This window comes from Armigeres subalbatus, chromosome 2, assembly GCF_024139115.2.
Source record: "Armigeres subalbatus isolate Guangzhou_Male chromosome 2, GZ_Asu_2, whole genome shotgun sequence".
Classification (NCBI taxonomy): domain Eukaryota; kingdom Metazoa; phylum Arthropoda; class Insecta; order Diptera; family Culicidae; genus Armigeres; species Armigeres subalbatus.
The window spans coordinates 252,115,602-252,131,547 of record NC_085140.1 but is presented as its reverse complement, the minus strand read 5'-3'; the positions used below and the strand labels follow the sequence as shown (position 1 = coordinate 252,131,547).

At 39.1% G+C, this 15,946-nt stretch overlaps 1 protein-coding gene and 1 long non-coding RNA gene across 3 annotated transcripts in view; both read left to right on the top strand.

The window, feature by feature from the left end:
* Window positions 1–15,946, top strand: part of LOC134212065 (hemicentin-1-like) — a 258,752-nt gene that overhangs the window by 78,555 nt on the left and 164,251 nt on the right. The gene's annotated exons all lie outside the window — the stretch shown is intronic.
* Window positions 3,785–15,946, top strand: part of LOC134216175 (uncharacterized) — a 58,178-nt gene continuing 46,016 nt past the window's right edge. The window contains exon 1 of the long non-coding RNA XR_009980536.1: window positions 3,785–3,998. This is a non-coding gene — a long non-coding RNA (uncharacterized LOC134216175). The remainder of the gene's footprint in view (window positions 3,999–15,946) is intronic.

Sequence of the window (15,946 nt, the reverse complement as noted above, 5' to 3'; positions counted from 1 at the left end):
ACGGCCATTGTGGCTGCCATTTTTGGACGCCGCCGTAACTCACCTTAAAGATGATGGTTTTACTTGGCGAGTGGAATGCCATTCTTCTTGTTTATGGGACACTTTTAGGCCGTTTTTTGCTGCTGGTTTTTTGGCAGTGAAGAAAGCCGAAGAGCTGGGTGACTTCTCTGTAGTTCGACTAGCTGATGTTTGGGTCGGAAGCGGTGGTTTTACGGAAGTAGTGGGAACGACTAGAGCGAGTATTGGGTCGGACCTTTGAATAAGAGGAAGAGGGGTTAGGGACAAAAGGTCGAAAGACAAAAGGTCGAAGGGACAAATGGTCGAAAAGGACAAAAGGTCGAAAGGACAAAATGTCGAACGGGACAAAAGGTCGAAAGGACAAAACTTCGAACGGGCCAAAATTCCGAAAAAAAAAAACAAAATATCAAAAAGAACAACAGATCGAAAGGGACACAAGGACAAAATAGTCAAGAAACTGAAACGGAGAGAATCAATCGCGCACCAAAGTTGTCTTACACAGTTGGCAAAAACTCTTTTATTTTTTACAATTTTAAATAATTAAATAAAATTCAATCCGTGAGTACAACAGTTGAATTATTCTCAAAGCAATCTAGAACAATCTAGATGGAGCACGCGCACAGCAAACACACTGGCTCGTATTACACGTCGGAATGTCACTGCGTACATTCTATGAAAAAAAAATATTGTTAAAAATAGGGAAAAATAAAAGAGCAATTTTTTTCACCAACTGTGTAGGCCACTATGTCTCGCACAATACAAGTTTTATTCATTTTCTAGATCAACATTTTTTTAATTTGTAACAGAACTATCTAGATATTTATAAGATTATTTCACAGTAATGACTCCTTCTTTGAAAATTGCTCATTCTTCAACTTTGATTGATGAGATTAGTGTGTTAGTCCTGCTTGAAGTTAAATGCATTTCACAAATTCCTTTGGAATGCACCCAATTTGTTATCATCTTGTTCTTGATCGACGTTTTGTCCCTTTCAACATTTCGTCCTTTTCGACCTTTTGTCGCTTTCGATCTTCTGTCACTTTCGACCTTCTGTCCCTTTCGACCTTTTGTCCTTTTCGACTTTTTGTCCCATTCGACCTTTTGTGGCTTTCGACCTTTTGTCCTTTCGACCTTCTGTCCCTTTCGACGTTTTATCTTTTCGACCTTTTGTCTTTCGGCCTTTTGTCTTTCGGCCTTTTGTCCTTTCGACCTTTTGTCATAGATTCGAGGAAGAGTATTCTCCATAGCGCAGGTCTCTTGGTGACAGGTGAGGTGAGAGCTTCTTGAGTATTCCTATCGGCTAGTTGCTTCTTTAATCAAACTCAGATATGTCTGTAATTCTTTTCATTCAGCTACTTTTCCATCGATGCCCTTCATCATAGTGGATAATTTCGAAGAGTCTCCGTTTATTAAGGAATGGCTTCCGCGAGCGGTGGAATGCAAAATGGCAAAATCATTGATAGCTCTTTTCAAAAACACGTAATTTCCCGGAACAGGCAGGAAACTTGAAGTTATTTGAAAGTACGCATATGCCCGGAAATCGGCTTAATAAAGGCGACTGTTTTATCTTTAACACGTAAATGCTTGGAATAAGGTTAAAAAGTAGATGACCGATTCAATGCTTGTTTCCAATCTAGAGCTGGGCGATTAATCCCATTCCCGCTTGTGGACAAACAAACGATTTCCACGGGAGCATATACTATTTTTGAGAGTGATATTTTCTATTTGATTTAATGCACGCACACATATGTTCCGTTATTTAGCAAAATTTACTACGATTTTTTATACACGCATTTGTTTGGAATAATACGACAGTTTCCTTTAAAACAACCGTTGAGCCTATGATCGATGAGAATTTCATCAGTGTTACGTCTGTTTGTCTGTGTAGTTTGATTGCATTTCCTGATACAACGTGAAATGGTGGATTCCTACTACATGCTTCCAATTCCACTTGTGATACTGATTTTCAAGGACCGCGAATTTCGATAACAAAATTGTATTTTAAAACAAAGCACAACGTTTTTTCATGACTGCCTTTCATGCAAAATTGATCAAAGAACCCACGATTCTTTCATTTGGTCGCCTGAGATAAATTTGTTCTCTGTCTTATGACGATCACGACTGTTTGCAGTACTGGCTGTGACGCAACAAAGCTGAAATAAAAAGCCTATACAGTTATGGGTTTCCTCTTTATTAAGATTGCTTTGCAAGGTGCATTGAGCTTATTATTCGTTTGGATTAAGGATTCTCTGTTCAAATTGGGATTATCATTTTGGTCTTTTGTATAAAATGTTACAAAGCCTGCAAGAAAAATGGAGAACATTCTTCATAAATATAAAGCTTGAACAAATGTTGTGAATTTGCTGTCGTCAATAAGTGTCTCGAAATACTGTCGGATGCACACCCACATAAATCAAAGCTTCCGATATCTTGTCAAACTCAGTCTGATCACTTCCGAGGAACCCCATCCGGACCATTAGCCCTGGACCCGGTTTTGTAACGACCGAGCTCAGGAATCTGCACTTTTCACAAACAGACACGTTATCTGCAGCCACCTTACTGTCACACACGATTGAAGGCAAATTTTCCAACCGAGTGAGCCCATTCTCCGCTCAGGTTCGGATGACTGCAGCAGCACAGGATTATAATACCTATGCCAATACTAAGTTTTATTGCATCGACAGCAGTTAGCTAGTTAGTCGAGAAAAGTCCGAATGACCGCACATACACACTCAATTGCAATCACCTTCTCAAGCAGTAGGTGCTCTGTTCTAGGAATTTGCGCACGTTTGCAAGAATAAACCCAGATGTTGGACTTTTTGCCTTTGCTTTGGATTGGATTGGGCGAGCTTGGTCCGGCAGTTTTGTACCTCCCTTACCTAATCATTCCTGCACACAAAGCGTACAGTTGGATTGCGATTTTCCTGCCCCTAATCACCTTGATCTGTCCGAAGCTGCAGTGAGACTAATATTTACATTTATAATCTTTTTCGGGCCCTCTGGCCTCTGCAGCGGACAATTGGCCAGTTGCTGAACTCGGCACACGTTCCAACTTCTTCGGATCAAACTGCTTCCTTTGCAACAAGATATGACTGTCTTACCTTTTGGTGTCACTCGAAAATTGCGCTTTTGTGCTATGAATGGCGGTCAGTTAGAATGTAGGTTAAATGGGAGGATAATTCTTGTACTTGCTAGTTAACATTTCTCAATGGAGTGGGTGGAAGGTGAAGCCAACCAATTCAGTGATGCCAGTTGTAACGAAAAGTTACCTTTCAAGTGTATTAATGATCAGATCTAATTATACTCTGTAGTCATCATATGTTTGATAGTTGTTTATGGGCATAAGGTTGTACTTTGAACTCCAAATTAGACTGTGCCCTTCGCAAAAATAACCTGGCACCTACATGTCCAGCTCCGGGTCAAGCAAATTGATACCCAGCAAAAAGCTACCAGCGCAAGAAGCTTTTCTTGTTATCTCTCGTGTTGTGAGTTTTTGCAAATTGCACTACAACTGGGCAAGACCGCCTCATGCACATTGAACGTGGCTTACCTGAATAATGAAGAGATTGTTATTTATTCCAAATTTAACCAGAGGTGGCGTCCAGATTGCGGTGGTGGTCTTTCTTACACGTGCGACCGACGATACAACGTGCTGGCAGCAAAAGTTGGGAATGGATTTGCATAATAAACGACCAACGTCAATGTGGCAGCAGCAGCAGCCTCTCGGCTGCTTCATGAAGACCTTGCAGGTTTCCTGGTTGTTATTTGCTGCAGAGCGATGTGTTCAGCCCAAATTGACAGCACGGATTTACGGGATAGTTGAAATAGTTATAAACCAATTTTCCAAAGCCATTTCGTATACATTTTTCATAAACTTAACTTAACTTATACGTATTTCTTCTTCCCTTGCAGGTATGATGCATATTCTGATGAAGGACCAATGTAACTTTAGGAAGAATAGCCAACAATCCGGCCATTGAGTGAGTACTCCCCAAACGGCACTGAAAAACACCCAACCCTCGATTGCTGGAGATGGTTATCATAAGTGAGTGGCAGCACCCCAAAGTGCAGCTGGTTGCAGCTGCAATCAACAAACCTGTTGAGGATTTTTCCTGCCTCCTTAGCCCCTGAAAACCTTCTTGCTTGCATGATTGATGAAACAGCAGGAGAGACCCCGCTTCAAGTCATTAAATTCCAAACCGCACAAACCACTTGGGTGACCCATACACGCTCAAGGAAGAAGAAATAAAAGCGATAATGTTAACACTCACACCGTGGAACGTTACTCGCCGAGTACTCGATTGCAGCTTGATTGGTTCGGTTGTATGAATTTACGATCGAAAGGTGTGCAGCTACAAAGTTGTTTTTCCTTAGGCAGGCTCCTGGCTTCTGCAACTTCGCTACTCAGTCAGTGTCGTGATACCTATTGGGCGCCGTATGCAGACAACACGGCGAATAAGCGACTGGTTTTGACTTTTTTTTCTTTCAATGTTGTTAAATCGAAGGGGTTTTTGGGAGGATTGTTCTGAATGCATCTTCTAATAATATAAACGATCTTCTCAGAATGAATTCATTCAATCGATTTTTTTCTAAAAATTATTACTTGGAACAGGATGTGTTCCTAAATATAATTAAATGCGGAACTGATATTTATATCAAAGCATTACAAAAATTAAAAAAATGTCCTAGTATTTTGTTAAACAGTTCTGGCCAGAAGCCGCTAATTGTTACATTTCTCAGGATGACATGATTGATTAATTGCAGAATGTGGTTTAAAATTGATATCAATTTTATCACCTTCCACCACTTTGTTCGTTTTGGATCATTCTCCTCTTATTCGATTGTAGCAGGCAGACACAGAATGAAGGGAATCGTTAACGAGATGTAGGCGCTGGCTGGAGATAAACAGACGCGAAACCGGTTTTTCTGAGCAAGCTGTTCGGGACCCGTTTGAATGTCGATGTCGTATGCTCACAGCGTACCGTCGCCCGGGAAGGGTTGTAGTCGGTAGTCTGAACCAGAGAGTATAAAATATTCACCTTCATGAAGCAATTTCGGCCCAAATTTTGACGAAAGTAGCATGATCTAAAAAAAAACCTAGAATGCCTTCCTAAGTGACCGTGTTGCAGGTTTTTAAAATTGATGTATGCATGTATTTTTATCACATATATGGTTATTGGAAAAGGGCAAAGGAGTTCTGAAAATTACATTTCCCCAAAAATTGCATTTTTCTGAAAATGACATTTCCTCAAAAATTACATTTCTTGAACATTTCAAAACAAAGAATTTATTTAGCAGAGTCCATGTTTTCAAAAGTGAATACTGCCTTTTTTAATCATCAGATGTTCTGTAACCTATCCTTTGGCTATCTCACCAAATAATGAACTAGCAATTACAAACCACAATGACCCTATTGCCCTAACTGGTTTTTATCATTTTCCGATTGTTACCGAAACTGCGATCCAACCTTGCAATTCCGGACATGGGCGGGTACATACAGCTTGTTGGTAATAAGTTCGTGTGGAATAGTGTGGGTTCAAGTCCCACTTGCAGTCGAACCTTTTATGCAATATATCGTATAAAAACGCTTCCCATGTCAACTTAACTATGTGTATCGGAAATAAAATGCTTTCCCAAAAGGAAAAAAGCATCTGAATGTCATCCTCAACTCCGGAGGGAGGCTAATACGAGAATTAGAACACTTCAGATTATGTTCAGGGTACGATGAAATTCATGAATGGGTCTTCTTCTTCTTCTTCTTATTGGCATTACATCCCCACACTGGGACAGAGCCGCCTCGCAGCTTAGTGTTCATTAAGCACTTCCACAGTTATTAACTGCGAGGTTTCTAAGCCAAGTTACCATTTTTGCATTCGTATATCATGAGGCTAACACGATGATACTTTTATGCCCAGGGAAGTCGAGACAATTTCCAATCCGAAAATTGCCTAGACCGGCACCGGGAATCGAACCCAGCCACCCTCAGCATGGTCTTGCTTTGTAGCCGCGCGTCTTACCGCACGGCTAAGGAATGGGTCATGAATGGGTCACGTTGCGTCAATTCTGGACACCTGAGTGGTTACCGGGGACAATGAATGATCCTATAAAAAGTCGCAATCTTTTGGGACCCGAGATATCATACACACTAGCGCCACCGAGTTGAAAAACTTCAAATCAATTTTTTTTGATAAAATCTAGATCTGTAGATTTGTGTATTCCAATTACTTTGATTACGTGATATTCTGAATAGAGATAATTCAGTTTTCGAACAAAAAATATTTTGATAGTTGTTTTTGTTGGTTTTTTTTCTTCGTGTGCTTCAAGTTTCAGAGTTCAGAGAAAATAATTTTTCACCTTGAAAACGATATTTTATGTCTTCCTTATGACTTTCCCAATTATTATTAACTTGTTCTTAATGAACTTTTTTCCCCTTTTGACTTTTTGTCTCTTTCGACTTTTTGTCTTTTTCGACCTTTTGTCCCTTTCGACCTTTTGTCATTTCGACGTTTTATCTTTAGACCTTTTATCCTTTTGACCTTTTGTCATATTCTTTTGTCTTTTGTCATATTCTGTTTTAAAAACTATTCGGTCCTCGTAGTCTAGGTTGGAATGGCTTATACAGGATTGGTTCTTCTCTCTCATATCCTTCCCGCCCTTTTCGCTGAGCACTATTCTCAGTTCCAGTGCGGAATGACGTCCGCATTGAAGGGGGGCTCAGGCTGGTTTCAGGTACATTCTTATTTGCTGCATGTTTGTCCAAAAACCTGCTCCAACAGAGGCGTCTCGAGGATCGTAAAGCTGGTTGTACACCCGACCAATATTTTTTCCAGATGACAGTTTTAAGGTTTTAAAAAAATCTTTTTTTTCTGTATTTATTGTGAATTATTCAAGAATATTACACCAATCGAACTAATTATTTGTACAGTAGTTGAACTCTACGCTCTACTCGGCGTGCAAACTGATCAATTATTTCGTCAAAGAAATTACTATCCAGTTTCAAGTAGGGCATTTTCTACCGACATCAACATCAGCCATTTGAGTCGCTCCTCTGCAATTGAAGCGTTAGTATTGGCCTAGCTAATCGATGTGTCTCGGAGAAAATGATTTTAGCCACTTTCTTTCCAGCAAACTCATCTTTTGCGTAGAACACTTTTAGTTCATTTACCAACTTTACCTTGTCAAAGTTGGAGAAACATGATCAAACATCATCAACAAGTTCCTTTGGAAAATTTTCGCCATACACCTTGAACTTCGTAGAATCGAGTAGGCTTAAATAACTTAAATATGAAGTTCAGCAAAGCGTTCGTCCAATTCAGAGATAATACGATCGATTATCGAGGTGTACGTTTTGAAATGGTGTTTGAACTGCTTTCCATCACTATTGCCACCAGTCATGGCTACGGTCTCTTCCCAAATTACTTTAATATTCGCTTGATTTCATTTGTGTATGCTGGTTCGAGCATTTCGCACACTTCTACCACATTCAACGTAATCCAATTGTTTCAACTGCAGTATTTGATATAGAACGTTGATCTTTCTTGAAGTATATGCCCATTTTACTTTGCATACATTAGGAATTTTCTGTTGCATATAATTTTTCAACTCAGCATCTCTTTTTGGACTTTTCGTGAAAAAGGAAACGAGAGCAGAAAGTGTTGAAAAAACTTTTTAGTGTCTTTTTGATTAGTGCAAGCGTGTAACAAAGCAAAATTGAGAACATGGGCTTTGCAATGAGTGTAATCAGCGTTTGGATACGACTTTTTAACTTTTGCCTGCGTTCCTTCGCTCGCACCTGACATTACACGTGCTCCATCATACTTCTGCGTCACAAGTTTTGTGGGCGGCGAATTCTTTCCGCAAGTAAAATATTTCATCTGCGAGAGCCACAGCTGATTTGTTACTGCTCAAGAGCTCACAAATCTTTCTACCGTTGTGCCTAGAAGAGTTCGATTAAATTTTGATTAATATTACAAAACTGTAAGCATGTGGTTCAACGAAGAATTATTGTTACCGGAAAGCTACTTACTATTTTGTACACACTTGACTACTAGTAGTGAACTCTGGTTTCGTTATGGCCATGGAAGCTCAAACCATGTGATCCGAGATAGCAGATGAGATCAACCAAAGTTTTCATACCCTCTCTATTTTTCACCTGCAAATAATGGTTTCTCCTCGAAACTTCCCGCGCGTGATCCATTGCTTCGGCAATGCGGATTTTTCGAAATGTCCTGTATGCCATGACAATATGGCAATATGCTCCTTGCTTGCCGAATGAATCTTTATGGCAGGCCACCTTAAGATCACTCCTGACAGAATCCAAGTTTCAAAGTGCTCGCGTTTTCGGGGGCACACCACTCGATACGGAAGCAACGCACAACTGTAATTTTTATTTTTTCACGCATGCTGCGACGCAGCAAAGCTGAATCAACAAAAATGACAGTTGTCCGCCGCCTCCGTATCGAGTGGTGTGCCCACGAAAACTTGAAACTTTGAAACTTGGATTCTGTCAGGAGTGACCTTAAACCCGCACAACCATTTGGAATCGATACGCTGATATTACGAGTTATAACTTTCCTTCATCTGGAGAACTGCGATTTCAAGTTCTGAAGCTTAGGCTGTGGCATCCCTCTGCTAGAAATAAGCAGCTTTTCTTGAAATGATCGTCTAGCAAATGGGTTGAGAAGAATATCATCCACGGTATCGTTTTCCATTTTCTTTTAGCGTTCAATTTATTGGTTTACCACGGAAGACCGCACTACCGCGACGTACCGAAAATACGGAAGGAAGCTAATAATTCATTCAACAATGTGAGTGAGAAAAATAACATCAAAAAAAAAAAACAACGTTAATAGAAGTGCACCAATTTTTACTAACACACCGACGTGAATACTTTTCAATACATGCATACATGGGCTTCATGTACATAGGTGTACATATGGGGCGTTTTTGTGTACTTCCATCAGTGAACCAGGATAAGGGCGATGGCATGCTGACGCGTTGTGCGATGCGGAGCGCGTCCAAGCGTATTGCCGTCTCTTTTTTTTCCCACGGAAAAGTTACTCAATTTTCGTAAAAAGTGGAACTACTCAAAATTTAAGTAGGTCCACTTTTTACGAAAATTGAGTAAGATTTCCGTGAGAAAAAAAGAGACAGCAATACAATTTCACTCAGTCTCTGAATGATTTGAAACGGGCGTGTAGAATAAGCTCAAATGACAGGAGACCTAACACTAATATTTACATTTTATACAAAGAACATTCGCGAAAATGGAATGAAATGATGATGATGATGACGAAATAATGATAGTTTGCATGCAAATTTACCAAAACAAAGACCGAGCCGTTCACTCATAATTTCGATCAACTGATCGAATCTGTCGCATAAAATGGCTAATAGATCCATATTTTGTTCACCAACACAGGTGACGTAGCGACCAGGTGACCAAATGAAGTTGATTTTCCTTATTCGTCTTGCAATAATATCTTGGGTATTTTATTCATTTTTGAAGTGGGACTACATCTGTGTTTGAAGTGGGACTACATTAACCAATCCCATAAGTGCGCCGCAAGCATGAACGTAAAACTAATGGAACTTACAGGTTCTAATCCTCAGTGTGATCAATATTTTGAAAATCGAGAGGTGAACCGGTCAAGGGCCAAAACTCTCTTTAATAAAAATAAAAAAAATGTTTTGAAACAAAAAGATACGGCAGCGCAGGACTTCTAAAAATTCAGTCGCAATGATCCCGTCGCTTTTAGACAGCAATTGTGGCTTTATTCGTGCATTTTTTTTTTTCCATAGAAGCTTGGATTCCTCAGAATCTGGATTCTCAGTACAGAAAGCCGATAAAATTTCTAGATTTAGGGCGCTAAAACTCTAGTATTTGGAATTTGAGTCATGTTCGGGATTTGAGTGGTACTGCCTGTATCGATCAATAATCAATAATTTCAACAATGCTGTACATTGTTACGTCAAATTTTGGCTTTTGGAAGTGGGAGTAGAAAAGAATTTGATGAATTTGAAATTCGCTACGGGTTTGATTGTATAAAAGACGTAAGTATGTGTCCAACTATCCATCCTTGTCCCTTCCTTAGCATTCGAATGGCCGTAGCAAGGACGTAGGGGTACATTGCTTCCATCTAAGATAAAGTGATTAGTCTCAAATCAATATCAGTTGTAACGGGTGAAAGTGATGCTACTCTCATACAATAGTCCGGGCTTGTACCATCTACGAATTTGTGCGAAATGCTTAAAGCTAATGCTAATTTTAACTGAATAATTTATAAATTGCTTACTCACGCCTATTACCTAAAGTTTGGATATTATTAGGCATACAACGATCTTCGTATGATGGCCAAGGAAAATCAGTCCAACATTGTCAGAATTATATATTACATATTCATATTTATAAAACGTATTATGTGCAACAAATAGTTTAGACAAAACATCGTATGTAACATTTTGATCAAGCTGAGAAAATGAGCTTGGAAGTTTTCAGATTTTATTTTTATTCCTATTTAGAAACTAAATATTTTTATTGCAATTGAATACACCTCAACGATACATTATGAAAAGGTTCATCGTTACTGACCCTGAAATCTGCACTGCGTGTGAACATTTCAGTTATTTTGATAAAAATATATGTTACAACGTTCTGCAACAGATAAATCACATACGTCGTTTTGATACGTCAGCATGACCGAGGTCATGCTACTTTCGTCGAAATGTTACGCTGCTCCGTACGCTGCATTGTTGATACGTCGAAATGTTGCGTCAAGTTGAAACGTTTCACGCACATGCGACAAAAAATTGCAACACTTACAACACGACGTAACAACATTTGCTGCAGAAAAACAACGTAAAACAACGAAAATCAGAATATTCAAGCAACATGCTTAATTTTGAAATCAGTGAAGAAAAAGTACAAGCAGACGCATGTTTTAAACTATTTAGTTGTTCGAAAAAACTTTTTAAAGTACATTTTCTGCTAAGCGGTGTATGTGCAATATTTTCAACAATGATGTTACACCGTTTTGAAAAAAATTGATTTACATTTTTAAAAACACATTTTCATGTAGCTTTGAAGATGTACACATTTTTAGATGAATTTAGTGCCATATGCTGTTAAAAACGGGTTTGTTTACAATTTGCGACATACGCCGTTTTGAAAAAGTACCCGAGATATGACAAATAGTATTCTTTATATTAGTCTACTAGTTTATTTATGGACGCTGTAGCGCCCGTGGCAAGTGTTTTTTTTTTCAATCAAAATTTTCAACGTCTGTTGTCTGTGATTTTTTTTTCATCAAATGCTGTGTCTGGTTGTCTAAGGGTGTCACTGGTTTTGTTTTCTGCATCTGATAGTAAAAAAGAATTAAAGTGTGAAATATTTTATTTTTTTTGTGAGAATTTCCCCGCGTGCTGCGTCTGGTTGGCTAGTCACCGGACAGACAAACAGGGCTATTATATATTAAGTCTAAAGTCTATTCGAGATTTGAATCAAAACAGTATGATTTTTAAATGTTTACTTCATTTCAAACAAGCATTTTAGACAATATTTTTTCGAATATCAAAACAGTTACATAGTTGTTTAAATATAAAAAAAAGTTTTATTATTGTTTGTGTTTGGATTTCTATTGACTGCACTGTCGTGTATAATGTCTTGAATACCATTTCCATTGTTCCATTTATTAAAAATGTATTTCCAGTATTTTTAAGCCAGTTGAAGTTTTTTTTTGGTAAAATCTTAATTATTATCCCGATTTAATGGGGTATGGCAATTTCGAGCAGTAATAAATTTGTTTAATCCATCTTCACGATCACAACACGAATTATTTGTTTTGAAATTAATGCAGTAGTATGACTTCGTTGTTTCAGTGCGAAAGTTGAAATGTACCTTCCTTCTATTAAACGGAAGTGGGGATCACCATAAGTAGTCGTAAGTAGTCCCCATGGAACAGAAACGCATCTCTTTGAGGGTTTATCAATACAGATAAAAAGTGGATCACAACTCTCGTTTATTATTGTTACAGTAATGGTAGCAAAAAAGAGCAGTATTTAAATGAAAAAGGGCACTATAGTCCTTTCGAAAAAGTTCTGATGACGAGTGAAGCAACAAGTCGCCAAATAACGAACAAGAGCATAAAAACATTTGAATCAGCTCTCCCTAATCAACAAAGAGTCCTCGAATGTGGTGAACCCTTTCGTATCTTCCATCTGCCTAGCAAACAACCAGCTGCTCAGCCTGAAACGTAACATTGCCCAAATCATTGACTGTCCAAAGTCGGACGAAGGTATCCCCACATGGAAACCTCTCATGATGATTTTCCTAAACATGGCCAGGGAAGGCAACATATTGCCAGTCACCGTTTCCCTCTTCTTGCTGTTGTGCTCGAGGAGACGTGTTATTATCGTCATCATTATTATCAGCGGCTGGTCCGCGTCACACCCCTTCCCCATTTCCCATCGCGCCATATGTAGGTATGTGGCAACATGAAAGGGCAAAATGAAATGAAATATGATCGAGCAAAACGAAGCGAACGAAGATCGACCGCTTCGCGTCGCTTCATTGGAAGATATGATGGAATGCCTACATACGCTATAATAAACATGAAAAGGCTTCTTCCTCTCGCTGGTTGCCTCGCACGAAACCCGTGCCTCAAAAGAAAGGTGCCTTTTCATTTCCAAATTAGGTCCTCCCCATCCCGATCTGCTGCTCTCGTGGCGTGCCACCTTTCATCCGCGCCACTTTGGTCGAACCCAAGATAGCCCTTTTGTTGTGTCTTGCGATGTGATGACCCAGGAATCGAAACCTGTCAATAAATGGTCGGTGATTGGTGTATCCTTTTCAAAGCAGAATAAGAGGCCATCAGCCATTTGGAGTGCTCATGTGGAGCAATCGAGGTCTCGCCAGGTCGTTTGACCGCAATGCAATAAGAAATGATGTGGAGAAAATAGGTATGTCGGCATTGTATGGGTTTGGCTATTGAATGGCACATACAGCAGACTGACTTGATGCAAGAATTGTTTACCGAATATTGATTCAATATGGTATCAGATGATTCTTTTTGTTTCCGTAGGATGTATGACAAGAAACCACGCAAAACCATCAACAATTTATTGCCAACACTTGGCCAACTGTTGGAAAATATTGCTTTACTTTAAACAAGTCAAGCACTTATAACATTTGAGCCAATTACCCGGGTAACATAAATCCCGCGTCACAAATCACAAGCTTATTAAAACATCAAATATACCACACAGATTATATAACGAGTTTAAACGTTGTGCCATCCTTTTTAGTAACCTTTTTCTCACTGTGACTTACAAACTTAAAAGAACTAAAGTTTCTAGTTTAGATGGTAATCGTGTCTTCCACTTCCACAATAGTCTATTATCTATTTATCTATCTTTTGAGGAAAATCGGATCTTTCTAGCGATTATAGTCGCTTTCTTGTCCTTAAAAATGCACAATCAGAGGACACAGAAGTTTGTTTTTTTTTTTAATTTTTCATGCTCGAACCAAAATTTTATTCGATTACTAATAATGGGGGACACCACAGTGTTCATATGTTTGATTAAAATAGAAAGTTTTTCTTACTTACGAAATGTTCCAAATTGTCTCAAAAAATGTAAAAAAAAAATCTAGTGAAAATCTCAGCACCTTGGCCCGGCACGGGATGATCGAACAGAATAGAAGCACCATCATCGTCATCACCGGTGGCACCCCCCAGTGTTGATCCACTTAATTTCAAGCTTCATTAGCGTTCGCATTGATGCTGAAGAGACCGGTGCCGTAGCAGTCGTCGATCATGGATCGATTCACGGAAACTTTCTTTTCCAATACACTCCAATCACGCGACGACGACGGCGGCGGCGACCATATGAAAGTGACTGTCAAAAGTAAGTGAATGGAACTCCTAGAGGCAACGGCCAGCCAGCATCAGCTCAGTTCCAATTTACCCACTCGATCTTTGCGAGCGGATGGACGACGACGAAGCCTTGAGGGTTAGCTGCATGCATTCACGGTTGGTATGTGAGTAATTCATGGGTTTCGCTTTTCCTGTTTCACTTTTTTTCCTCGGCGTTTTGTATGATTTTTGACGAACGCACTTTTGGTGGTCGTGGCCACGCGAAATGGATATTAAGGTTTGGTTATGATCCAATCCCACACGTATGAAAAACATTGTTCATAAACGAACCGCTATAATAGGAATTTTTTGTCACGGATACGGTTGAGCCTCCTATTGATTTGATTGTTTTCTGTGAATGCCTCATGTACGTACAGCGCCATTTCATTATATGAAGCGTGAGATTTTGGTTATCGGACCACGGAGGATAACCACTGCATGGATTTTTACAGGGCCCCTCTTAATACCCATATAATATTAAACCTGACTTATTCGTTTTGGTTTCAATTCATTCCTATTACGTACCATTCGACATATTGTTTTCGTTATTGCACATTTCTTAATTGAAATATTGACAATTATACGTATTTCCTCCTATATATAACTAAAAAGCAGAGAGCAAAATAAGAAAACCAAATCCCGGAAGGGTGGACCTGCATAATTTAGTTGATCAAAAGTGACGAGTCTCTTAGCTCTCACAAGCACATAAAAGTTGAGGTTCAGAAGTCAAGCGAGCAGCGTTAGTTTTAATTATTGTTGGTTTGACGGAGCCTTCTCATGGGAAGTTCACACCCACATTTCGGGGTGGGTATTGTACCTATAAAGGAGAAGGGCGCGCAGTTGAACGATGTTGAACTCCATCAACTTGACACGAGACTCGACGGTGCGCAACAAGCGTTTCTTAGCGAGGAGGTTTTATCAAACTTGAAAGTATGAGCTGGGCCGGGGTCCTAGGCCTTGAGCTAGTGGTAAACCGCAAAGCAAAACAAACGAGGTGTGTTCGTATACGGTTTCCATATTTTTTCGTGGTGATTGTTATTGTTGTTCTATACGGCGCATGTCAAACGTGAGCAGCAGACCAAACGGCGTGGAATGCAATTGAGTGAATTGTACGCCTTGTTGGAATTTGGCAGTAGAGGTCAAATTTTGAAGAATTGAGATAGGCTCAACATAGTAAATAAATAATCTTAATTGGACGGTTGCAAGTTAAGCTGGGATATTCCATCTAAAAGCTATTATGATTTGAATAGGGCCGATTTTTCGCTGTAATGGTCATTTTTTTAGCAATCAAGTATTGTGATTTGCTGATGCCACAAAAACAGGTAGATAAATGCAATGTATTCAAATGTAATGAATGTGCTCCTAAGTTATGTCATTACTGTTACATATTTATTAACGATTTCGTAAGCAACAAAACAATGATCTAATGGACATATCATGATAGTCATACAGCCACGGACTACACAATGTAAGCCCATCATTACTAGAATGATTATCATTCTAATGATTGTCAACATAAGACGAATCTTGATGCATTTAACTACATCCGATGCCATGTCAAATATCAGACCCACATATATCCACATGGTCGACGCAGTTTTAGTTGAAACTTATTGACTAAATCGTCGTGTCCGAAATAGTCCACTGGAAATACCATTCACCATGTTCTGATAGCGTTAACAATTCACTGCTAAGAAATTTTCTCAGAATTGCAATCAAACATGAAGAAAAATCATGAAAACAATTCCAGAGCTGTTCAACATTCGCGGTTTGCGCGATTTTCGCGGATTTGTTCTTCCAGTCGCAAAAATCGCCGTTCCTTTAAATGTTGTCGCGAAAATCACGGGTTATTTATCCTCTCTCGAAAATTGCGATTGTATTTTTTTTTCAAAATTGATTGTTGAGTTTTTAATGAGTGTATGCTGCAGTAATCTGAAAAAGTGACGTATATGCCAAATTACAACATACAAGTTTTTCATATTTCATTCATATATTTCATTTATAGAGCTGTTACGAAT